The sequence below is a fragment of the Dromaius novaehollandiae genome, chromosome 8 (genome assembly GCF_036370855.1).
Source record: "Dromaius novaehollandiae isolate bDroNov1 chromosome 8, bDroNov1.hap1, whole genome shotgun sequence".
Classification (NCBI taxonomy): Eukaryota; Metazoa; Chordata; class Aves; order Casuariiformes; family Dromaiidae; genus Dromaius; species Dromaius novaehollandiae.
In genome coordinates, this window is record NC_088105.1 from 39,831,645 (window position 1) to 39,855,593 (window position 23,949).

Consider the following 23,949-nt stretch of genomic DNA (forward strand, 5'->3'; position numbering starts at 1 on the left):
GAATAAAGGAAGACTATTATCTCTGCCTCAGTAGTGTCCCTTCTCCAATCACAATCAGAATAGGGAATTTTCAATTGCATCTGAAATGCTTTCATTAAAAAATTTTAGAATGTTATTACATTAAATAACTATTAAAAATGTCTAGAATTCAATGTAACTTTTGTGATTCCTTCCTGAAAAGTTATTCTGCCAATACGGAGATGTGATATTTACTGGGTGTTGATGCTTCTCAAATTGAAGGTATACATGTAAAAAAAATTCCTAGCATCCACAAATTCTGTTTATGAAGTTAAGCTGGAGTCTCATCATCTTATGCATCCTTTACGACAAGCGCTCCTTTGCTTCCTCACTTAAGAATTATATTACGAGGTACCAACATGGTTTTGTGTGTGTATATATATATTTGTATACATATGCATATAAAACTGTCAGTTTGCATAATGATTATTTAGTAAATATTCTTCTCAGTGATACAGAAGAGGAAGAGAATCCAATTCCTTTCTCTTAAGACCTGCTTCCTGTGTACTACACTGCTGGCTGACGTATTTATTCAAGCCCACAGATTTATGCCAGGCACACAGGGCAAAACTGCTGAACTCCATTATAATCTCTTCAGAACAGAATCATACTGTGTCCCTTGCTTTGGAGGTTGCTGCCTGAACACTGATTAGCCTCCATGCTCAGGTGGTGCAGAGCCATGGAGGATATGCACTGAACCTGTACAGCTTTTGATACAAAGCCAAGGAGTCTTGCTGAGTGTGCCCCAAAGGAACGTGTCTGCAGGCAGAGGGAATTTTCCTTGCGCTACGAGGCTCTGCTCTGGAGAGCTTTGCCCCTCTTCCTGCAGTAGTGCACACCCCAGCTGTACAACAACAGTGTTTTGTAAAGCAGCAGGACTAAATAAAATGTTCTGAGAAGGCCGGTAGCAAAATAATCCACTAATAGGAATATTCTTGGAGTTCTTTTATTAATCTACATTTCAGGGAGGGGGTTGCTATTAATATCACTCCTCCTGATCTCCTTCCAGGCTGGTCTTCATATTTTCAACCTCCATTCTCTTATTTTAGGGCCTTCTGCAACAGTTTCTAAATGTCACCATTTGTCCTATGTAAATTCATTTGTAAAACAGGCTAAATCCTTCCAAATTTCCCTTGCTACAGTTCGATGATCCTCCCAATTTGAGACAACAAAGTGTTTGTTGTCTCTAAATACTCCCTCTTCATAATGCCTGACAGTGAATGCATCTTACAGAACGTGAGAGATCCCTTCACTTCAGGAATAGCCTGGCACATGGAATGACAACACATTTGGTTTGGAATAAATATAGCCTTCAGGCAGTGATGTACAAGTAGTATAAATACTAACCAGCCAGGCCCTGCAACATCCTGAGACCAAGTAGTTTTCTTTGCACTCACTGTACAGAAGGAAAGAGTGGGGATGTCAGTTATCAGGTTCCCATGATAACCAGGGGTGCTGTGGCTGGTCTGGATTAAAGAGTCCACAGCTGCACTTCCCTGTTCCCTCAACACCCACTGGAGATTATCTCCCCCCTTGAGCAGCCAACATAACTGTTGAGGTAGCCATTAGCTAATCGAACTCTGTAAAATGATTTGGCTTAGCTTAAGGAGTTGTAGTACAGGATTTTTTGAAGCAGGATCACTTCTGACTGAGCTGGGTTAATGACTCATTACACAAGCAGTTGTGCTGTCATAGCTGAAGGGTGATAACCTGCAGAGGAAGCAGACATCATAACCCAGATCAGTTGCATTTGTAGCAGCCCCTCTGACCCTGAGATGACTTACATAAATTCATACAAATTCATATCCAGTGATTCTTAGAAATATAACAAAGCCTTGAACCTACTCCAAGAGATGCTAACACAAACACCGTTGCTGGCTGCAAGCCTCTTAGTATTAGAGAGACGACCACACATGATCAGTCATTCCGACCTGTCCTGGCTTGGTGAGGTTTTTGGTATATAAAAACATTACCACAGAGGTAACAGTAAGCTAGTACACTTGTACCAATAGTAACTACAGGAAGTCAATGTCATGTATTTGTGCACGTGTTTTGCAAAGCTGACAGGGAATACTGAATACTGAAGCCAATAGGAATTTGGCCATGGACTTCAAGTTTGGAGCTGCAGACACAATTTAGAAGCTAGCATTTGATATCCACAGACCCTTAATAGAAAAAATAATACCCAATCTCAGAAAAGTACATTTACAACAACTCTGATCCTGATTTTGCTCTTCTTCATGGGACTTTTTCTTTTTCCTCACTGGCTGCTGAATCACTTATAGAAATTAAACAAATCAATCAATCCACTGTAGTTTCACCTTACAGTTTTACCAGAGAAGAACCAAGCCATAAAAAAGATAATCGTGCAGCTGACTACAGTGTGACAACATAGGAATAAAATCAGAAATGGGTTTGGCCCTTAATCTCTTGTTAGTATTATTATTTATCGGTTTTACAACACCACTTAGAGGATGTGGCTCAGCAGAGGACCAGCTGTGGAATGTGCTGAATATATATGTGGCAACAGCCTGTCTGTCTCCAAAAGTTCACAATCAAAGCAGGCAACTGAAATGCAAAATACATGTTTTCCCCAGTGTCACGCCAGGAGCCAACAGAGGACAAATACAGGTGCACGGCTTGCACAGAGGGCCTAAAGGCAGAGCTCAAGTCCAGCTGGAGACTGCCTTAGCAAGGGTATGAGCTGCCATGTGCCCATTCATGTGAGGGTCTGCTCTCCAGAGGCTGTTTGTGACAGGGAAAGGTGAACCACACCACGCTTACGACTCATGGCATCTCAGACCAAGAGTCTGAGACGAAGGCAGACAATAAATTTAACACTCTTGCATTAGAAGCCAGTGACCTCTCTTTTCACTTTGGACTAGTTATTTGAACAGTGGCTAACTTCCCCAATAGTATATTGAAATCCCATTCAAGCTGGGAATTTGGCTACTGTAGGAAGGGTATACTGTCCTGTGCTGCAGAAAAGCCTTAGGAAAAATTTCCACGTATCTGCGATATCCTACTGTCAGAAATGAAAGATATAAACAGCTTGTTAAACAAAACAGAACAATTTTGTGAAAAAATTGTGTGAGGTGAAACAGCCAAGGCTGAGACTGAGAACAGGTAACAGATATTGCTGCTTCATGCTATCTATCAGGTTGCTAGAAGAGCACCAGGTCTGAATTTCTTGCCCGATACAAAAAAACAGGACCAACCAAACACCAGCATCCTCTGCATTGCCTTGAAAACATTGTCCTTGCTCACACAGTTGCTACAGGAGGTTCTCTTCTGCTTCTAGTCTCTAGCCACCTAGACCCATCTAGGCCTGTGTATCGAAGCATCTGCATATATAACGTAACACCTGGCCTTATGAAGCTGCTCTTCCATAGCACAGCACACATCTGGTACTGCTTGTTGATTTTTTTTCCAAACTTGCTTACAAGACAAGAGCCTTCAGAATGAGCAATAAGCGTCAGGGGGTGGAGTGAGGATGAACTGGATTAATCCAGCTCCTGCTGATTTCCTTGGCAGCACACTGCAGGGGACACCACTGACAACACAGGGACAGCCTGGCTGGACTTTGCCTTAGCTGGTTGACTGCATCTTTGCTATGTCATGAGCATTCATCCTGCCGGGGTCCAACAGCAGATAAACCACGCACAAACTAAAGTGGGTCTTTTTTCATGCAAGTGGATAGTTAATTTTTTGGAGTTCCCTCTTTTCTCTCACAGCTGTTTCTTATCATCTCATCTTATAAGCATCTTCTCCTCAAGACCAACTATCTTTACAAGGTAGACCAGTTTCCTCTGCCTACCCTGGTATACGTCAAACAGTGAGTCAAACAGACACCCTTTTTATTTCTTCACAGTGGCTCAACAGGAACCATTACCTCTGAAGATCAGGCCTTCAGTAAGTAAGTTAGTTCTTCTCTCTCCTCTCCCTTCCTCCCAAATTGCAAGTAACTTACAAAATATGGCACGCAGTACAACATTTTCCAGTTTGCATTACTCACCATCAATATGCTAATGCTATTCAATACCCATCTGCAGCCATGTCTAGAAAAATGTCAGCAATGTGAAAGTAAAGGTAGCTTCACCAGCAGTTTCCATCTGTTATCTCTCCATAACTTTGCCCACTTTTTCCACCCTTCAGTTGTATCACATTTTCCCACCAGAGCTCATCTTAGATCCTACCAGGCCATTGTATTACTCGGTCTGGAAAGCTGCATGTTATTCATGTAAACAGTGGTTAAGCAAGACAAATGCTGTTTTATAGTAATAGATATTTCAGTATCTGTTTGGTTCTGTTTAAATTATATCTGAAGCAGATTTAATATATGTTTTAGAAGAAAACTGTGTGATTAAAGACCAATTGATTATTAAGAGTATGTTCATCAGTGTGTAGTGAGTATCACTGTTAAATTTTAAAAACATTCTTAATAATCCCTTGGTATCTAATTATCTTGTGATAACTCTTATTAAATTTAAATCAAATTTGCAGTTGAGATGCATAATTTAAACCAACTGCAACGAAAGAAATAGTCTAATTGCAAAAAAAAAAAAAAAAAACAAACAAATACTTGAATTAACAGCTGTTTACTAAGATTTTGACTGAAACAAAATGGGATCAATTGCTCAATTGTTACAGTTCCTGGGGTTCCTTCATGTTGCGGGTGCCTGAATCAGGCATATGGTGAATATGTAATTCACTGTGTTTGGTCTTCACAAATCATCTTCTCTGATAGGCTATTTGCCAGCAATAAAAGTGTCAACTGATTTCTTCAGCTGAGGCTGAGGCTGGAAAACTCCACAGCTGAAAAGAACAGAGTGTTTGGCAGCCTCCAAAAAAGAAAGATATATTACAATAATTTTAAAAAGTCTTTTTGCATCCCTTTCTTCTTCCACCTACCTTCTCCAACCTTCTCTTAGATTCCTGCAAAGATGAGAGGTTCTGACACCCAGAATAACTTTCATCTACTTGCATGTACACTGTCCAGATTACCCACAAAGCTCCTTTGAAGGAAGTCCCGGAGAGAAAAGTGAACCAGTCTATGCTGTGCATATGGTCCTAGACAGGAGATAGGGACCCTTTAATAAGCAGGGCATAACAACACATACTGACGTGATAGAGCTATCTGCCTGTACTATTCCTTCTGTGCCAGCTAAGCTGATGTTTTTCACAGTAGCACTCAACTCTTAGCCATACCCACGTCTTAAAACACAAGGCCATCCATAGGCAAATTCAGCATAAAATAAAATCAATAAACAAAACCAAAACAGAACAATGGCTGTGCAATTCTCAGGTGAGAAATCGTTCCACCCAAATGGACCATGAATGTAAACACTGACTAACGAGAGTAGTACAGATTGGGCCATTAAAAGCAAGGCAGAGATGAATGGAAATGTCTGAGCAGGAACATAAAACAGACCAATTTCTGCTACTAAGTAGGAGTGGGAGTATAACAGTCCTCGTTATAGAGTTGCTGGCAGTGATGTTATTGTTAAGGCTGAAAAAGACATTACATTCCAAATCTCTCTTTTCACTTGTAAAACAGTAAGATTTTGAGCTTGATCCTTCACTTCAAAGGTAGCTACTGCAACTGCTTAACAAAGAAGAAACATAAGATGGATGAGAAGAAAAAAAATCAAATAGGTTACAAAATGTTATGTAGACTGCAAACCCAGGAAAAGGAAAAAAGGTGAGATTTTAGTTCCACTGAAGTTCAGAGTTTTGGTCCTCTTTTGCAGGCACTGAGTTTTACCCCACCACAGTAAACTAATACAGAACTAGCTAGAGAATAACCCAATTACAACAACTGGCACCGCCAAAAAAATACAAATTTTAGAAGACAGAACAGATGAAATGACAGGCGGTTCCAGACAAAACAGAAGGGAGGCGAACTGTAAGGACAGGTATCTATAATCTCAAGACTAGAAACGGAAGCCTGGTGATTAGGGCAAAGCAGATGTTCAATTTTATCTGTACTAGGTTTAAAAAATGCACATGCATAAACCCGTCTATGAAACTCCCCGGTTCCTGATTTTTGGCTTTATTATACAGAGGTATACATAAAAATCGTTAAGAAAGAGAAAAAACATTTTTTTTCTATCTCTTTGAAGAAGCTTAGGCTTTTTTTATTTTTTATTCATCAACCACAAGTTTTTATTCATCAATTCTATTCATGAACCCCCAAAAGGCTACTCTATGCCTTGGTTTAAGAACCCTTTTTGGTTCCTAAAAATGCCTGGATGCTTCCATTGAACTAAGTTCGGCTTCTCACAACTCAGGCTGAGCGCCATTCTGAGGAGAAGGGAGAGCAGACTTGTGATGCAGATGAGCAAAGGATTTTGGAGTTTGGCCATTTGTCTTTGTTCTGATCAGAAATGAAACCTGAAATTTTCAATGAAGGAAAATTTGTACAACATAGGAAATAGTTTCAGTGCAAAATTGCAATAATAATTCTAACGTGGCCTTTTAGAATTTGACCTTTATATCTCTTAACAACATTTAAATATAATACAGAATTTAAACATTTGAAATGAAAAGTAATTTCAACATTTGAAATTTCCACTTTTGCTCTGAAAATGTCAAAACGGGATCTTGCAACTTTCTGAGAACTTTCTTCCCTCCCATTTTAAGTCAAAAATGAGAATTTTCAGCTTGCACTACTCATTTACATGAATCACTGGGGCATCTGATTGTCAGCAGAAAAAGGAAAGCTTATGGACAGCACTATGACTTGTGACACCAAGTACAGCCATTCATTTCCTTCTACCACTACCCAAGAGTTTATTTTTTGATAGGTTGCACGGGAAAAGAAGGTTAGGCCGGGTTGCATTTCTTTCCTATGTAACAACTAAGTCACATCATTACAGAGACGTATGCAATCTACAACCTAATCTGTGCTAGGCAAGTTGCAGTCTATGGAGTGCCACAAGAAAATACTTGCACAAGGAAACAGACAGGGCTTTCAAACCCTTCAGTGCTTTTATCGAAGATAATAATCAGTTGTTTTGTGCTGCCTCCAGTGTTTCATGTCCTGAGAACACTGTAGTTCCAAGGAACTTTTGTCATCTGGTGCTAGTAATCTACATTTTTAATAGCTTTCTTACACTAAGCTTTCTTGCCTGTCAGTCTGAAGCAGGCACCTGTTAATCACTGGGTAATACGGCTTACACACTTTGCAGAGCTCCTCACATTTTGGGTTCAGCCAACTGTTCAGTGCAAGTAACTGAGAATGCAGCCATGAGTTCTGCTGAATCACACTGGGACAGTTTGTGGAGTTACTCATAGTTTCTGTCCTTACTACTCTCACCACCAGAGGTTACTGCTCCAAGCAGTGTATCTGCTAAACCCAGTCCATTCACAGCCTGGTGAATTTTTATTACTCACATGATTATGCAAGTATTTTAGGCTGAAAATTGACTCTGTCGGGCGGTGGGGAGAAAAAGTGGTGATAACCTTTTCAGCTGCTTCCACTAAATCCAAATGGGATGGTGAATCAGAAGCCTCCACCCATGGAGTTACCCTGATGTAAAACCAGAGTCAAAGAGATGGATTTATCCCATCCTGGAAGATCTACAGTCCATAGTTTTGCACTGGAAGGCTGGGGTGCTATATTTCTACCTCAATCCAGCCAGGCCTTTTGGACAACTGCTGGCCAACAGCTTGGTCTCAATTTCTCTTCCTCTAAAATGGAGCTAATAATTCTACCCACATTTACAGATCATTTTGAGATGCATGAGTGAAGAGAATTACAAAACAACTAAAAGTTATTATGTATCATGCATGTGTTTGCCCATAAATAATAAATTCCTGAAGCAGACATAAGAACAGAACTTTCCACTATCATCTATCTTTATAACAAATTCATAAGCAATAGCATTGTACATGATTTCTCAGCTGTTCACTTTTTGAGTGACAGGTTTCATTCTAGAGCCAAACTACCTCTCTCTTGCTCTAGGTTATATAGATTTTACTATTTTTGGTATTTCAGAATAGAAACACTGACCTGTGAAGCAAAAGTTATTAAAAAGTTTTATCTATTTGTTTCTAATTCTTTACACTATTATTTTTCTAACAGTCCTTATTTTGAGTTCCTGCCCTGCTTATAGTTCTGGAAATTGCAAAAGCTAATCTGTATTGTCCACTGATGCTTGATAGTCTGTCAGCATTGTCAACAGTCTAGTTGTCAAACACTGTCTGTGTCTGGTGCTTTGGCGGTGGTGGATCTGCTGTACCCAATTCCAGGTTTGGCTAGCTGAAACGGCAGGTTGGGCTAATTTCCCTTCCTCTGCGCATTCTATCGGGATTTTACACTGGAAATAAATTGTCACAGAGAGAGTATTTAAATTCGGGAAACAAAATGTTCCCACTAATTCAATGTAGCCATCTCCAGCCTACTAAAAGTTATGAGTTATGTGTGAAGTAAAAAACCTCTCTGCTGCATGAGATAATGAGAAAACGGGAGTTCTTTATTCATTGTACTTGTCCCTCTGCACATAACATTTGTATATCATGCCAGGACTAACCTGTGTCACTGCACTTATAGCCACAGACCAGACTAAATGCCTGCCCTTCACTGTTTTTACGTCATGATTCATATACTCTCTCTGCTCTTTCTGACTGCCTGCAATTACTTGTGACAAATGATTCTTCAGTGTACTGTCTGCTTTACCTTTTCAAAATGTTTCCATGGTTCACAGATAAGTCAGCTAGTGTACACTGTACTGTCTTGTGGGAAGTAAATCCCAGGACACACACAGGAACAGGTTCCATACCATTTTACTGGCAGAACTGCAGGCATCCGCTTGGCACTCAGCTGCAACACACATACTCTGGACAGGCTGTACCAGCAATGCTGGCTGTCTTCATTTACTGTAGGATGGAGGGCCCAAAGGGACTATTTGTCGCATGTAACTGTACTCGCATAAGAATGTGAATCCTTGTTTCACAAGGAGCTTGACATCATCTATAACATAACATCTGGTCAGCACAAAATCATTGTTCTGGAATCTCCCAGGACAGAATATCCCATTGAATTGCTCCCATCGGTGCTTCCATTGGTATGCTTATTAACCACATGCATGTGCAGGGCTGAACGCTGCCTTGATTTAAACCTGTGAAAATCCAGGGGGCCCGATTCTGCTCTCAGTTACAGCGGTGAATATCAAGGGCAGCTCCTGTGAATCAGTGGCGCTGCGCTGATGCAAGGGCTAGAAGAATCAATCCATTGACTTCTCCTGGGTAGCACAGAGCATGAATTAGCATGCAGGTTTGTGATTCCCACTCTGCAAGACAAAGGTCCTACTCATATAATGAGTTTCATGCAGTTATCTGTTCTCTACCAATAGAGTAGATCAAAATATGATGAGTACACATACATTGCTTTTTCACTGAAAATGATCTTTCTTTTGAAAGTGAAACGTGGAAGGAAGACAGTTAGCAAGATTTCCTTCTTGGAACTCTTCCTTTTCTAGATGATGCAGAGCAGATTTTATTAAAAAAAATTTATGGCACTCTTGGTCCTTTTCAGTGTCCGTAAGTTGCACTTTCTTATTCCAAACCTTTTTTCTTTAATACATTTTTTTTAATTGCAAATACCTCAGTATTTGGAACTGTACAAGAAATGTTGCAGAAAATGGATTCATTGTGACAGCTGTGAACTGAAAAACAGCTTTGACACTGGATCTTCTATTGAAATTATAGTCCTCTTGTCTTCTACCCAAGTCTGCTTAGGTGTATACACATAGCTTACCATCACAGTAACTTTGCTCAGCAAGTCACCCAAACAGGGTTCATACTGCTAAGCTACAAAGGTTTATTCTGGCCTCTTCCATAAATACCACTCTGCATTAGCCAAAACAGGTTCAGCAACATCATTAAAACATTTCTTCCAGGTAGCCCCTCTGCCTGGCTCTGCACTATCTCGCCTTTGCCTCTCACTCTTCACTTCTTAGAGTTAACCCACCCCTAAGCTGGATCCGATCTTGCCACTGTTTTGAAAGTGTTCAGAGTGAAAGATACCGTGACATTCCTGGCTGCTAGAACTGCCCGCCTCCAACATATTTCATGTTCACATGTGGTCCTTGGCCTGCCTATGCTCATGCCCATCTGTTTGGAAGGCACTGTGCCTGCCTGCAAGTTGGTCAGGTCTTTGGCCAGACACCGAGGGGTTTACATGGGCAGGCAGCATAACGCTGCAAACGACATCTGTTCTGCAGGAAGTGGTCCTTTGTGCGAGCAATGGTGTCACACACCCCTTTCCACTTGATTACACCTGTTGATAACCATGTGCCAAAACAGAGAAGAAAAGCAGAACAGGACAGGAAGTGGCTGTTCACAGGCACTTGTGCCTGCCACAGAGAACTGGAATCCCATGCTGTCACCATAATGCATGGAACTGAAAAGAATTATTCTTCTTGTACTCCCATCTATGGAACCTGATTTTCTGGGCACAGAGAGATATTTACCTCTCGCAAAACAGCTGCAAAATGCTACCATCTGCTCATTGCTCCCGTGACTGTGCAAGATGCAAAGAAATGCAAGCAAGCCTCGGTGGGTAAGCAGTCTCCATCCAACCCAAGGGGAGACACAGTTGTGCCACACAAAGGAAGTCATGCAAAAGGGTCATGGTCAATGCGGGTCTTATTTGTGGTGCAGACAACCATCTTCAGTTCTGAAATATTCATGCTGAATAAAACTATGCTAAATACTAATGCTAACTATGCTAAATAAATATGCTAAATACACACTGTGTAATCATTACATTGGTGTCCTCTATCCAAATGCACACATACAACCTATACCAATAGCTCCTGCCACAGTGGAATAACGGTTCTAGGAGAGCAAAGAACTCACTGTCCTACGACCCTAACTGCTCAGGAAGGCTCATCGCTGCATGACTCACCTCACACACTTTCTGGCACCTTAACCAAATAAATGTACTGCACCCCAGTAAGTACAGAGATTTTGGATGTGGGTGGTCCTGGAAGAGAGCAAGAATCCACTGCCAGACCTCAGAGCTACTTGTGCAGGCGGAACAAGAGAGACAAAACAAGACAGATAATGCTCATGTGGATGTGGTGTCAGAGGCTTCTGCACATGCTCCACACCCAAGCACCAGCCAGCCCACAACTCTGTGCTGTGGTGGCTACATGCGGTAAAACCTGGGTCATCTAGCCTCCACTGATTTTGTTGGCAAGATAATAATTAGCGTGGGCACATCTTCCCACACTCCAGATGCACCTTAGGTTTGCCATGTAGACGTATTGAGCAGGGCCACCAAGCTTCGCAGACACATCCTGCACTACTGTGCCTTTGGCTGGAGAAAAAAAAAAAGCTTCCGTGGGAGAAAAGCCCCAGAGCCTAAAATGCGGGAAAATAATGTTCTCCTAAATGCTTGCTGTTCTGGTCACTGGTAACCCTGCTTTACCATCCACAGTGCACATTCACCCTGGAGCCAGCTAAGCCAATTGCTGCTGCAGTCACTGCCGACACACAAATTCCAACCAGAGACAGAGGAGCTGGCATGGCAAATCCACACAGGACAGCAGCACTGCTGAAGTTATTTGTTTTTATGGACAGGGACGCTGAACCCAGACTCTGAATTTTCCAATCCCTCTCAGAATGCCACACTAAACCAAAAAAAAAAAAAAAAAAAAGCAATTCAGAGAGAAGAAAAAGATAGAAATATCTGTCATTCAACAACACTGACAAAAAAACAAACCCTGGCAGCAGCCTCCTATGCAATGCCTTGTTTATGCCAATGTTGGTTGCAGCTCCTGCTCAGATCAGAAGCACAACAAATTGTCTGTTTCTCTGAATCCAGCAGGCTCTGATAGCAAGTGACCATGCTGACAGAGCCCATTGCCTGCATTTGAATGGGAACGATGAATAGTAGAAACAGCCACACTTGAACACATACAAGATTGTTTTTATAAATCCAAGGCTGTATTTATAAGTTCCAGTTTTAAGACCAGGGTATTTTATTTACTTTGTTGGGTTTTTTTAATGGTGAGAAAGCATGAGGACAATCCATCTGTCTGAACTGGAAGGTTCTTATAAATAAACAACAATAAAGAAAAACACATGAAATTCATTTTGCCCACTTCTGTTTTGTCTGAGTTCCCCCCCCCCCCTCCCCCCGGCCAGGATCTAAATCAACAAGAGATCACACTGTAGTTTGTGAGTAAATTTCTCTCAACTGAAACAAACAAAAATAGACAAAGATAACCATCCTCCTTATACTTTATGCACAGTAATGCAAGTTATTTTCCACTCCATTTAGACTTTTCACCTTCCTTTCATTTACCCTGTTTTTTACAGTTCAATAAATATTTTTCCAAGCTCCACTTGCCAAACAAAAGAGTTTAGCTTCAGTGTTACTCCTCTGACAAATATCCTTATGGTGTTGCACATGTGAGCCATTGATAAACAAATTAAAATTCTGTCCCAGCTCAGAGCTCAGCTGGCCCATTTCATCTTGCGGTATGGGTTTGTAAAGGTCTGGGTGTCTGTCATCCTCCCCTAACCTTGTCTTTGTCAAAGGGATACAAAAGCCTGCACGCTCGGGGCCTTACGATACTGATTAGTGTGAGTGACAAAGTGGAGTAGCAAGTCCACTCAGCCCTTCATAATAAATCTATCAAAGAGTAATAGAATTCCATCAATTCTGCATCATCCCCGAGGGTCGCTGTGCTGGGATGGAAAGTGTGTTCCGTTGGGATTGTACAACTGTTATTATTCAATTACACTCTTTTCTTCCTAGTTAAAGACCATGATATCATTATCACTTAATGAATACATATAATTGGATCTGGACTCTATGTTTGGCTGATGAATACCACTCACTATTCATTCAGTCTCAGCTCATCTTCTGACCATTTATTATAGACTTTTGGCTGAAAACCATGATGACAAAGGGAATTTGAAATTAGCTGAGATTTCATTCAATGCTCAGTTAGACACAAAGGCAAAATACAATTCTGATACCTAAATGAGGCTGAGAGCACATGAAGAAGTTTGCCTAAGTTAATAGCTGTTGATTTGTACATAAATATATTTAGGTAAGTGCAAAGATATTTTGCAAGACAGTCTCATAACTTTGCAAACAAGCAGAGATTTTCTCTCCTTCTTCCACAAATTGAAAAAAAAAATTGACTCAAAGGTAAATACTAGATCTTTTTAGTTGATATTTTATTTCCCAACTTAGGCAAAATATTAGCTTTAAAGATGTCATCTGAGGCCATTATGATCTTTAACTCAACCTTGCTAACCCAAACACCATTTTATGATTAAATAACATTTAAATCTGACAAAGCAAAAGTGCTTTCTATACAGTATATTTATTACACCTAATATCGAGACCATCATTAAGTTTCATCAAACAGTGTGCCCCCAAAGGAAACTGGCCCTCCTATTCATATTGTTGGGAGTAAATGTAGCATACCTCCTTTGGATCACTGGTGAACAGGCCACCTCATTAATCCTAGTTAGTAGATGCTGCTGGGCATGTGGAGCAGCCAAATCCAGATGCTACCCACAGAGTCTCTCCAGGCAGTTAGGGAATCACAGAGTACCACCTCAAGCCCTCCATACATCACTTCAAATTAAATTTACATTAAGTGCTACTCCATCAGAGCCGAGAGAAGCTGACATCTTTGGAAAATGCAGATGATAATCCATTAAATCCTATTATATACATGTCTTCTAATTTTACTTAAGCTCATGCATACCAAAGTGTGAGTTTGTGTTAAAAATTAAAGACCCTTTTACTAGAACAAAAGACTTTATGAACTGTTGACTTTGGGAGGGTTTATTACAGGATCAGGCTATTCTGTCAAGACAAGTAGACTTTTTTTTTCCTGTAAAATTTCTGGTTAATCATTTGTTCCAGGGATCTTTTTTCAAACACACAATGTGTCTTTGCTATTTCCATCTCAAACTCTTTGTTCTCTCAAATAGAAGTGCAGCCTCTTTAACTTAATCAAATGTTATGAATGAAACAGTGGGACACATATTGTCTCCTTTTGCAATTAAGAAAATATTTGCTGGCAGCTTCCAAACTGGCAACAGTAAGAAGATGCTATAAAATCATCACAGTGAAAAAGCTAAGGATTTAATTGCCCTATTACCACATATGTTAATCCCTTTATACTTTCATAGTCCTTAGTCACAGTTACTTTTACTTTGATGAGTCTCTTCTAATTTCATAGCAGTGATCTTATTATTTTTGATTCAAGGTACTTAAATTTTTATATTTAACCACTGTATTTTATGTTTATGTTTCTGTCTGATTTGCTTTTCTGGAAGACCTGAAATGAAATGGAAAACACAGATTTCCAGAAAACTAATAATTATTTTAGATATTAGGTAACGTATGTTACAAGAAAACATCATGAAATAAAATACACACACAGCGATACACGCACAAAATTAATTTAAAAACTATTTTTCAAACCTCTTAAAATTTAATCAGAGTTTGGATTTCAGGCATTAGATTTGCTTCAACTTCCAAGTAATTTCTTTCCAAGTGCTTCACTGTATGTCTGTGTTGCAGTACACACAGTATATATGTGTTGTTTTTTAACTAGTGTAATTCTTCAATAACTGAGAAAGTGATGGGGCAGATTGTCATCTAGCATAAATAAGAGTAGTACCATAAAATTCAGTTGAGCTAGTAAGCTGAAATGAAGTTTTTGAATGGAGTTTTTGTCATTTGTGCCAGCTGAGGGTGTTTCCCTGCATTACTTTCTACTGAAGAAAATAGTAGACTATGCTTACAGCTTGGGGTGTTGCACTCTGTCCAGTCTGAGCAATACATTTGTGGGCTGATGCTACCTTTGTATGGCTCCAAATGCTGTGGCTACAGGCAACAACATACTTGTATTGACAAGTTAGCTCACTGCAGATTTAGCACAGCACACATTCCAATTTTGCACGATTTTTTTCTTTTTAATATTGCAGACACTGGCTTTGAGCAAGACTTATTAAAGACAGATACTGAAATGAACACATGCAATTTGGAGGCGGCTATCAAAATGCACAAACTCAGTTTTCTGTCCCTGGGAGCTGTATTAGCTGCTCTTGCAAGCCTTTACTTACCAGACAGCCTGAAGAGTGGGCAAGCAGTTGTACCAAGGCTTCCTCACAGATTACCAAATAAAAGGTAAAAGGAATAGAAAGGTGATGTGATTAACTGATATTTAAAACTGGAGAGTTTAGTTTCATCTTCTTGATGCACAGGGATTTATGCACGTTACTCCCATTAAAGCTAATAGGAACAGCTTGCATAAATTCCCCTTCATCAAGATTAGGACATATCCCAAAATATATTGCTGTAGAATATACTGATACTCCATGATTCCAGGAGCTCCACATCATGTACAGAAGAACAGTGAACCTTACAGCAGTGAAGGGGTCTGGCATAACAGCATATGGCAGAATTCTGAATTGGGGTTATGTCTTTATAAATAACTAGAATAGTTACTGCTGTTTACACTGCCAGGAAGCATTGTTGGGGAGATATTTTTGAACAGTGGATACACCTTAGGTTGTTGGGGTTTTTTTCTGAGTCTGCTTGAAATGGTCATTAACACTGATGCACAGGATCTGAAACATCAGTTTTGTTTAAATTTCTTCACTGTATTTGGAGTATAATGCCATCTGGAATAGTGTAAATATAGCTTGCAGCCCTCTGTGTGTTACAAAAGATCTTCTATGACCACCCTACACAGAAAAGAATCTAGCAGCATGGAACTAGAGAGCTTTTCTCCTTATCTCTGAACATCCCTAGTTCAGTCCTTAATGCATCACTCATCAGAAAACTAGATCTATCATTTCAATTTTTTATTTTATTTTTAACAAAAGCACACTAATTGCTACTTATCTGTATCATACGGGTCAGATTTTTTCTTTAGAATCACCATTAACTGGTGACTGAATTAGACGATTCAAAAAAAGCTGATCTCAACTATTGGGCTATATTTAGGATTAAAAGGAGTCTCTGAAGGCTGGTGCTTAGGACATATTCAGACAAAGCAACACTCTGAATTCCATGTTCAAAGCTAAGGAGCACAATGCAGGATCATCCCTTTTCTGCTGATCTTTTAGACTGCCTTTTCCCAAGGACTAGAAAGGAGGCAGAAGGACATGAGCACATTAGCAAACAAAATCCTAGCTTCCATTCTGCAACTGACTGCTCCTATCTCTATGCCTGATTTCCACCAGTACAGATCAAAGGCACTTAAAGTACTTCCCGAATTCGTGTATCTGAAATGTCCTTGATAAAGCACCAGGCCTGTCAGAAAAGTCACACTTAAAATAATGAACAAATTTTCCACAGTATCCCTGACAAGTAGGCTAGAGGATGAGGTGAGGGGTGTCCGAGCGCAAGTTTTTTCTCAGGGGATGCCAAGCATGACCAACACTTTCCTAGTGCTGCCGTCACCCCTGCTCTGGAAAGAGGGCCTTCAAAACCAGAACAACAGCTATATGCATTCTTGGGTGGAGGCAGCATGGTCACTGATGAAAAACAATCTTGATATAGCCCTGCTGAGGAGTACTGAATGGACTAACTGAATGGACCTGCCCTAGGACTGCATATTACTCAGTCCCTGGGGCTCACAATGCACAGTAATTGCCAGTAAGTTGTGAGTCCAGGCTCTGAGAGCTCGTGACAGCTTGCCATGGCTGAGGTGGCCTTCCATCGTGATCTATAGGGCAGAGACTGCTGCAGGCTTGTTCAGCACCTAGTAAAATGGCTCATGTTAAAGTCTCCTCCTTGTTTCTTTCTAGCCTGCCACTGCTTCATACAACCATCTGACAACTCTTTCTCTTTCTGTGACTTCCTAGAGGAGGAGCTGTATGTTTCTGTTTACATGCAGTACCACTTAGAGACTAAACCGTCGCAAAGGCCCCAGTGTGCTAGACATGTACATACATACAAACAGCAAGAGGTAGCCCTTGCCCTCAATAACTTACAGTCCAAATAAACAAGAGAGACAGAAGGTCAGAGAGGAAACAGAGGCACAAAGAAGTGACGTGATTTGCCTGCAGTCACCTAGAAGATGATTGGCAGAGTCAGGATTAGACTAATAGATCACTGAATCAATCCACTGACTAAACATACTGCTTCCCATTATTTCTTGGAAGGCAAACCAGGAAGAATGATCTCACTCGGCTAAGAGCCATAATAAAAATAACGGCAGTACGGAGGGCAAGTTCAGAGCTTGCCACATGATCTGCTGTGGATCAGTCGGTGGAGAGGCTGCTCTCTCTGCCGCCATATTTTGAAATGTCTTCACGGCAGAAATGATGGAAGATGGGGGAATGGCTGACGGTAGTGAATAAAGCTCCATGTAAATTTCCCTTATGAACATCTGATCAGTATTTATATGGGCATAAAGGGTTATTTATTTCCTTGTATCCATGAATGATTTACATGCTACTCTTAACTTTTATAACGTACCCGTTCGGGCTTGAGGACGAATGTACTCTGACCGGCTCTTTTTCCAAAGAAGCAATTTGACACACAGAGCAGTAGCCAGGATGCTGGGTGGGGGTGCGAACATTTCCAGTGTTTTTGACTTTCACAGTAGCCATTTTCTTACCTCCTATTTTCCACCCATCTTTTTTTCCTCCTCTCACTGAATTTCTCTATAGTCTCTATATAGTCTCCAAATGCATTTGCTCATTCTATAGGTAGAATACCCCATTTTTATGTGATACCTTTCAGGGATGAGATTCAGGAAAGAGACAGCAGAAGTTTTAACAATAATCATTCAGTGAATGAGACTGCAGTGCCCATGTTTTCTAGCTCTCATGGTAACTCAAATTGTGCCTGTATCACCTCCAATGGTTTTCCTACACACAGCACGGATTAAACATATAAAACTTAGATTTTTGAAAACTCAGTAGTTCCGTTCCAAATTGGGCCTCAGAGTTTGAGAATGGTTGGTTCTGAATCTAGACTCAATTTTGTTGTTTATAACAGGCTGAATCAAAGTTTGGATCAATTCCTGATAGAGAGTTTACAGTTCAGCCAAATCTTAGTATGTTCCCTCAGCTTGTTTCCTTCTCCCTGCCAAATGTACATCTTAATAGAATAAACAGAACTTGAACGGATGTTCTGTGGAATATTGCAGATAGATTTTATATGGAACTTCTAAGGCACTTGGCCTTCAAATTCTAGGCAGATGACTGGGAGTTTAGCTTGAGCACGTTTTTTTTCCTGGAAACAGTCAGATGAATATCTCATTTCTAGTGATACCAAATATAGTGGATGAAATCCTATTTCTAGAAATATCTATAGCAAAGCTCAGTTGAATGTGAGAGCAGCAGGAATGAACACAGTAAACAAGTTTATGAAGTGTTGGATTAAGATTTGTCATGTAAACGTCTAAGAAAAACCTTTTAAGGAGGTTTTACAAACCTTTTTACCTTTTGCAAACATTTGAATTCTTATCTTCCTGTGGTTCTACAGCTTATTCTCTGACCCTTCACACTCAGCCCCCAACATCTTAAGAAAATACGGCTACATGGTCCTCATTAAGACTTCTGCTGGATTCATTCAGAATGGAATTTTTTCTATCAGTCCGCATTTTCGTAGGTGTGTTGGTATAAGTATTGGATTATTTTCAGAGTAAGAGCATCACGCTTGTAAAACACATTCAGTGAGGAAAAAAGAAAAAACTAAGGAAATTACAAATGGAGTTGTGTATCAGATAAAAAGCATATCGTGTAAATTACCTGTATTGTCAGATTTCCTTTATCTGCTATTAAAACTCTTCTGATATCAAAATATGTTGACAGGAAGACATGAGCTTCTGCACCAAAGGAGAAGCATCAGCCCAGACTTGAGCTTGTTCACCACCTGAAAAAGGAAGACAAAATTAATGTCCTGCTACCTGGGTCCCTAGTCAGGCAGGTGTTGGACCAACTTCCTATAAAACCAGAGCAGCCCCAAGGGCTACCTGCACTCAGAGCAGCCTCTTCCAAACTTCTTTAACTTCTATACTACAGCCCTGACCCTCCAACACACTGACTGCAATAGCTTCTTCACAGTTTAAAGCCCTGGGCAGGCTTTTTCATCAGTAGGAGGTGGGCTTTACCTTACAACAAGTTGGGGACACTTCCGAGCAGGGGGAAACTCCCCTCACACTCTGGTGCCTCACTCCATATCGCCGCCTGACAGGCAGCCACCCTCTCACTTAACTCCCAGCGTGGCTCACTGCCTAACCCAGCACATGGCAGGCAGTACCTGAGGGACCCACATCACCAGGCCCCATTTCCATCTCTTCGGCATGGGCTGGCACGGGGCAGGCGAACCAGCCTGCAACGGCGGGAAGCAGCAGACCCTCCCCACACACATCCTCTCCCAACACCAGCCTCCACCTCACCCACCCCAGGGTACTTGGCCCTCGCCTCACGGGGGAGCAAGGCCAGGTGGCAGCAGCTGATTGGTCAGGAACCCAGGTCCTCGCACAGCATTGGTCAGAAGCAGAGACAGATGGCAGCTGAGGATTGGTCAGAGCACAGACAGACGGCAGCTGGGGATTGGTCAGAGCACGGACAGATGGCAGCAGGGGATTGGCTAGGAAGCAGGCGCTTTCCCGCCTCCCTGCTGTCCCCAGGGGGCCCAGGGTTGCCCAGCCAGGATGGGGGTCTGTGTGCCAGTGGGGCCCGGCAGGGGTGAGGGACCTGGGACAGCCCAGTGGGGCCCGGCAGGGGTGGGTGTCCCCAGAGCCCCAGCACAGGGAACATGGGGGATCCCCGGGGCACCTCAGCGGGGCCCACAGCGGACAGGGCTGCTCCCTCGAGGGAAGCAGCACTGCGTGCGAGCTTGTTGAGCAGCCAGGCCTTCGCTGCCCAGTCAGGGCATTACTACAGCAGAGCAAATATAATCCCCAGCTCCCGACTGCAGCTTTTTCAGCCGTAACAAAGAGGGATTCTCCAAGCACATTAGCCTAATAAGGCTTATAGTGATGCCCCTGTGCTTGAGCCACAGGAGTGAGCTGTCTGACAGCACGGCTCTAGGTCACACTCTAGAGACTTTTGCTGTCGACGCTCAGGATGTCTCTGACATAGGAAGAAAGCAGCGGCGTGACGGAAGACGCCGAAAGGTTAGAGCCGGGCAGCAAGGGGTGGGAGGAAGCTTGAAAAATTTGTTTCCACTGCATCTGATTCTCCAAGAGCTGAAGGAAAAGCTGTGCCTCCGTACCCTTTCCCTGATCATGCAGCTCTCTGAGGCCCTGCTCTTCAGACGGTCTGAGCAAAGCTGGTCCATGATGGAGATTCAAGCCCCATTTATGGCACAACATAGAAATAGCACAGCACCACATTGAATTGTGTGGCTCTTCTGAACCAGCGAGGAGAGGGACGATGGGCATGCCTATACAGTGCTTGGGCTGTGGCACAGAGACAGCTGAGCCAGATCTGTCCCATACCTAATCCAGCTGGTATGTCTGATGGCACAGCATAGTGTCTCGCAGAAATCCTACCTTGGGTCTGAACGCCATATTAGAGCAGTATCTGAGCTAGTGAGCCCTGCCTCCCAGCAAGCCCAGCACAGGCTGCAGTGGTGCTGCTATCACTGCTGTTTCCAGCAACGGCTCGGACATCGATGGTCTGAGCATCTTGGGGTCGTGCTCCATTACTGCCTTCCCCAAAGAAATTCAGAGAGTGAACTGGGGCAGAAGTCTGCAGGGAGCCATGGCTGTGGTTCTGATGAGTCGTTTGGTCCACCTAGATGGTTCTTCTCTGAAGAAATGACTATTTTCTCCCACACATAACAGATAGCTTCAGGCACCTTTGAGTCAGAAAAGTTATCTCCTCCAGAATCACAGCCTTCTTACAGTCACAGTAATAATTGGCATATTAATCTGTGGGGAATCACAGAGACCAGTTTTATGAATTCTATGGTATTTAAAGCATAATGTTTGATGGTACTGAAACTTGCATGGAAACAGTTACAGGAACAAAAATAAACACTGAATAAAAGCATGTAAAACATTCATTTTAAGAAAATAGTGGCCTCCTTGAGTGTTGATCAGACCAGGAACACAGGCCTCAGAGCTTCCAATACTGACAAGAGTGTGGGACAATCAAAAACTCTCATCTTTCACTGGCCAGGTCCTGTTTACTATCTCTAGCCTGAGACCAGTCTGGGGTGAGGAGGGTTGACATATCTGGGGGCAAAATTCCTTGGGATGGGATCTCTACAGCCTGGCTTATTGTTTCAGGCAGGCAGATGCTGGGTCCCTCATCTGCTGGGTCCCTCATCATCTGGGCCTACATGGTCTGTGCAAGGCTTTATCCTATTAATTTCAGTGGGGCAGAGCTACTACTCAGCTGACAGCCAGGTTAAAGCTTTTGCAGTAATGCTCCGGGTTGTTGGATCAGCTGATCTGGCTCTTGGGTTTTCAACAGCCACAACAAACAAATGGGCCAAATCCACAAGTGGCATAATCCCATGCTCTGTGTTTGCTGATGGTGCAATTCATCATAGGTCTGTTGACTTCAAAAGAAATAGTTCAGTTTATATCACTGTAGACAGCCTTCCGTGATAATTTTGGTCACAGTAATGGGGAGGTTTTCAAATGAGCAGAATTAGGAGTCTAAGTGGGGGAAGAAATTGCAAATAGTCCTTCTGTTGAAAGGAGGAGTCCGTATTGCTGCTGCTATGAGATGATGTTGTTGTTGACTTAATGTTGTAACAGCTTAAATTTCTGTTAAAAAGTAAGGCCAAATTTCTGCAGGCAAAGTACTGCATGGCCTTTTCTGAAAGCTTTCCCATAGGTAGAACAAAGTTTCTGCTTTCCCTGCATTTCCCCAGCATGTGTTTGTTTGGTCAGCTTCCCTTGGTGACTTGCTTTTACTAACATATGATCACAAAACAATGAAGAAATTATCATAAACAAAGATTAAATTTACTTTAATGCTAAGCTTTTCACCAACACTTAACCTTTATGGAGAATCAAATTATTTTTGCCATGACTAAGAAAAATCTAGTGATATATAATTAAAACAACAAATAAGAGACACATTCTATACAAGTGTAATTATGTTCATGTGGTATCACTGTAATTGAAACACAGAAGATGTTTCAGTCTGTATTAAAAGAGAATTTCTTTCAGTGGGTTTCCTGAAGCTCATTAGATATTCCCTGGCCTATTCTCCTAAGTAATTAGATTTTAACAGGATTTTCAACAGATCAGAGCAATCTCTGTGGGTGCCAATAGGAGACTCTCCCTCTGGCCTTACCAGCAGGGCAGCATGGATAACATCCAGGCTGGGAGTTAATAGGACAATTACTGGCCTCTTTTAAATGAGTTACACTAATGCACTTAAGCTAAATGGCTCTGCATATGATTAAATATTAACATCTGCAAAATATGAAATCATGATATGCAATCAAGTTTTGTTGTTTTAATTTCCCAAATGTCGGATTTCAGTGGTGTATGTAAATGTGCACTGGATAGTGTATGTTAAACTTTCAAAACACAGATCAACACTATTTGCGAATGGTTCTTCTGGAGCTACTTAGTTAAACATCTTAAAATAGCACAATCCAAGGGGAAATTATCAAAAATGATATGAAAACAAGAAAAGAAAAAAAGAAACCCTTCGTTTTGAAGGCCTCAAAGGGAGCCAGGTCAAGATTTCCATTGCAGACACCAGAGATCAAGATTTTAAACTCAGTGGCACAATAGCTAACTGATTCTCAGCGGGAATAGGAAAAGGAACAGGAGCCACACCAAGTACTGAATGGCATGGCCAAAGTGGATGCTTGCTGAAGTGGATAATATTTTGAAAAGCCAGGTCTGTATGGACTGTTCAAGGCTTCTTTGCCCTGTATGTAAGGTTATGACTTTGTTTCTTCACATGCTCTATAAGGCACATCAAATTAATAGAATTTTGAGTATCCACCTATGCACACATGTGTGCATGCATATACACTTATAGATACAGATGTATATACAGAGAGAGAGATGTTTTATTTAGTAAGCAATGTTGTTACCCCCCATCCAGCAGGTTCAGTGATCAGGCCAGGACATACCCCTCATTTCTAAAATAGTAAGCTGGAACTTGGAGTCTATTCGTAAGTTCATTCCTGTTGAGGAAAATACGTAAGTACTAACTTAACTTTAAGCATTAATTGCAAGTTGAGCATACACGTAAAGACTTTGCTGAACTGGAGCTCAAGTGTTCCCTCCAGAACTTAGCCTAATTTCTCCAAAACCTAAGCTTTCAGGATCACCTCCTCCTCAGATTTAAATATGGGTCATTCTACTGCTATCAAACAAAAACCAACACTGCATTTCTTTCTAATTCCTCTATTCGTTTTGATCACTTAAGCTATCACCCTCTCACCGTAGTACAAAGATTCAAGTGAAAATGACTCTTAAGAGTCATCCAGCACTAAGTCGTGGAAACCTCAGCTTTTCACTGCTTTATCAAGAGCTCCCTTCTGCTGTAGAGTGGTTCACCACATTCCTGGAACACCACGTTCCTCCGGAAGAAGTGATACTCCTGACCAGCAGAAAGGGAGCATCAGTAGAGCCTGCTGTTGGACCTGTCCTGCTCTGCAATCTCAACACACGTCAGGGCAAGGAATGGTCACTCCCAAACCCGGAGCTGTTCCATTGCTCAAGAACTGCAGAAATCCTCCAGCCACCATCTTATTTTCCTTTATGTCTCTCCTCTCCCCCAAATTCCCCTCTGTCCTGACACACATGACTAGGAGGGGGAGGGAGAGGGAGGTGTGAACTCTGTAACCCTATGACTAAGATTTGTCCCACATCACATTGATTTGTTGCCCTGTACATCTCATCCACTCACCAGACCCTGTGCCCTGTCCACGCAAATCCTGACATCGACTTACATGTGAGCTGAGTGTGGCCTCTCTGCAAGTTGACTCGGTTACCC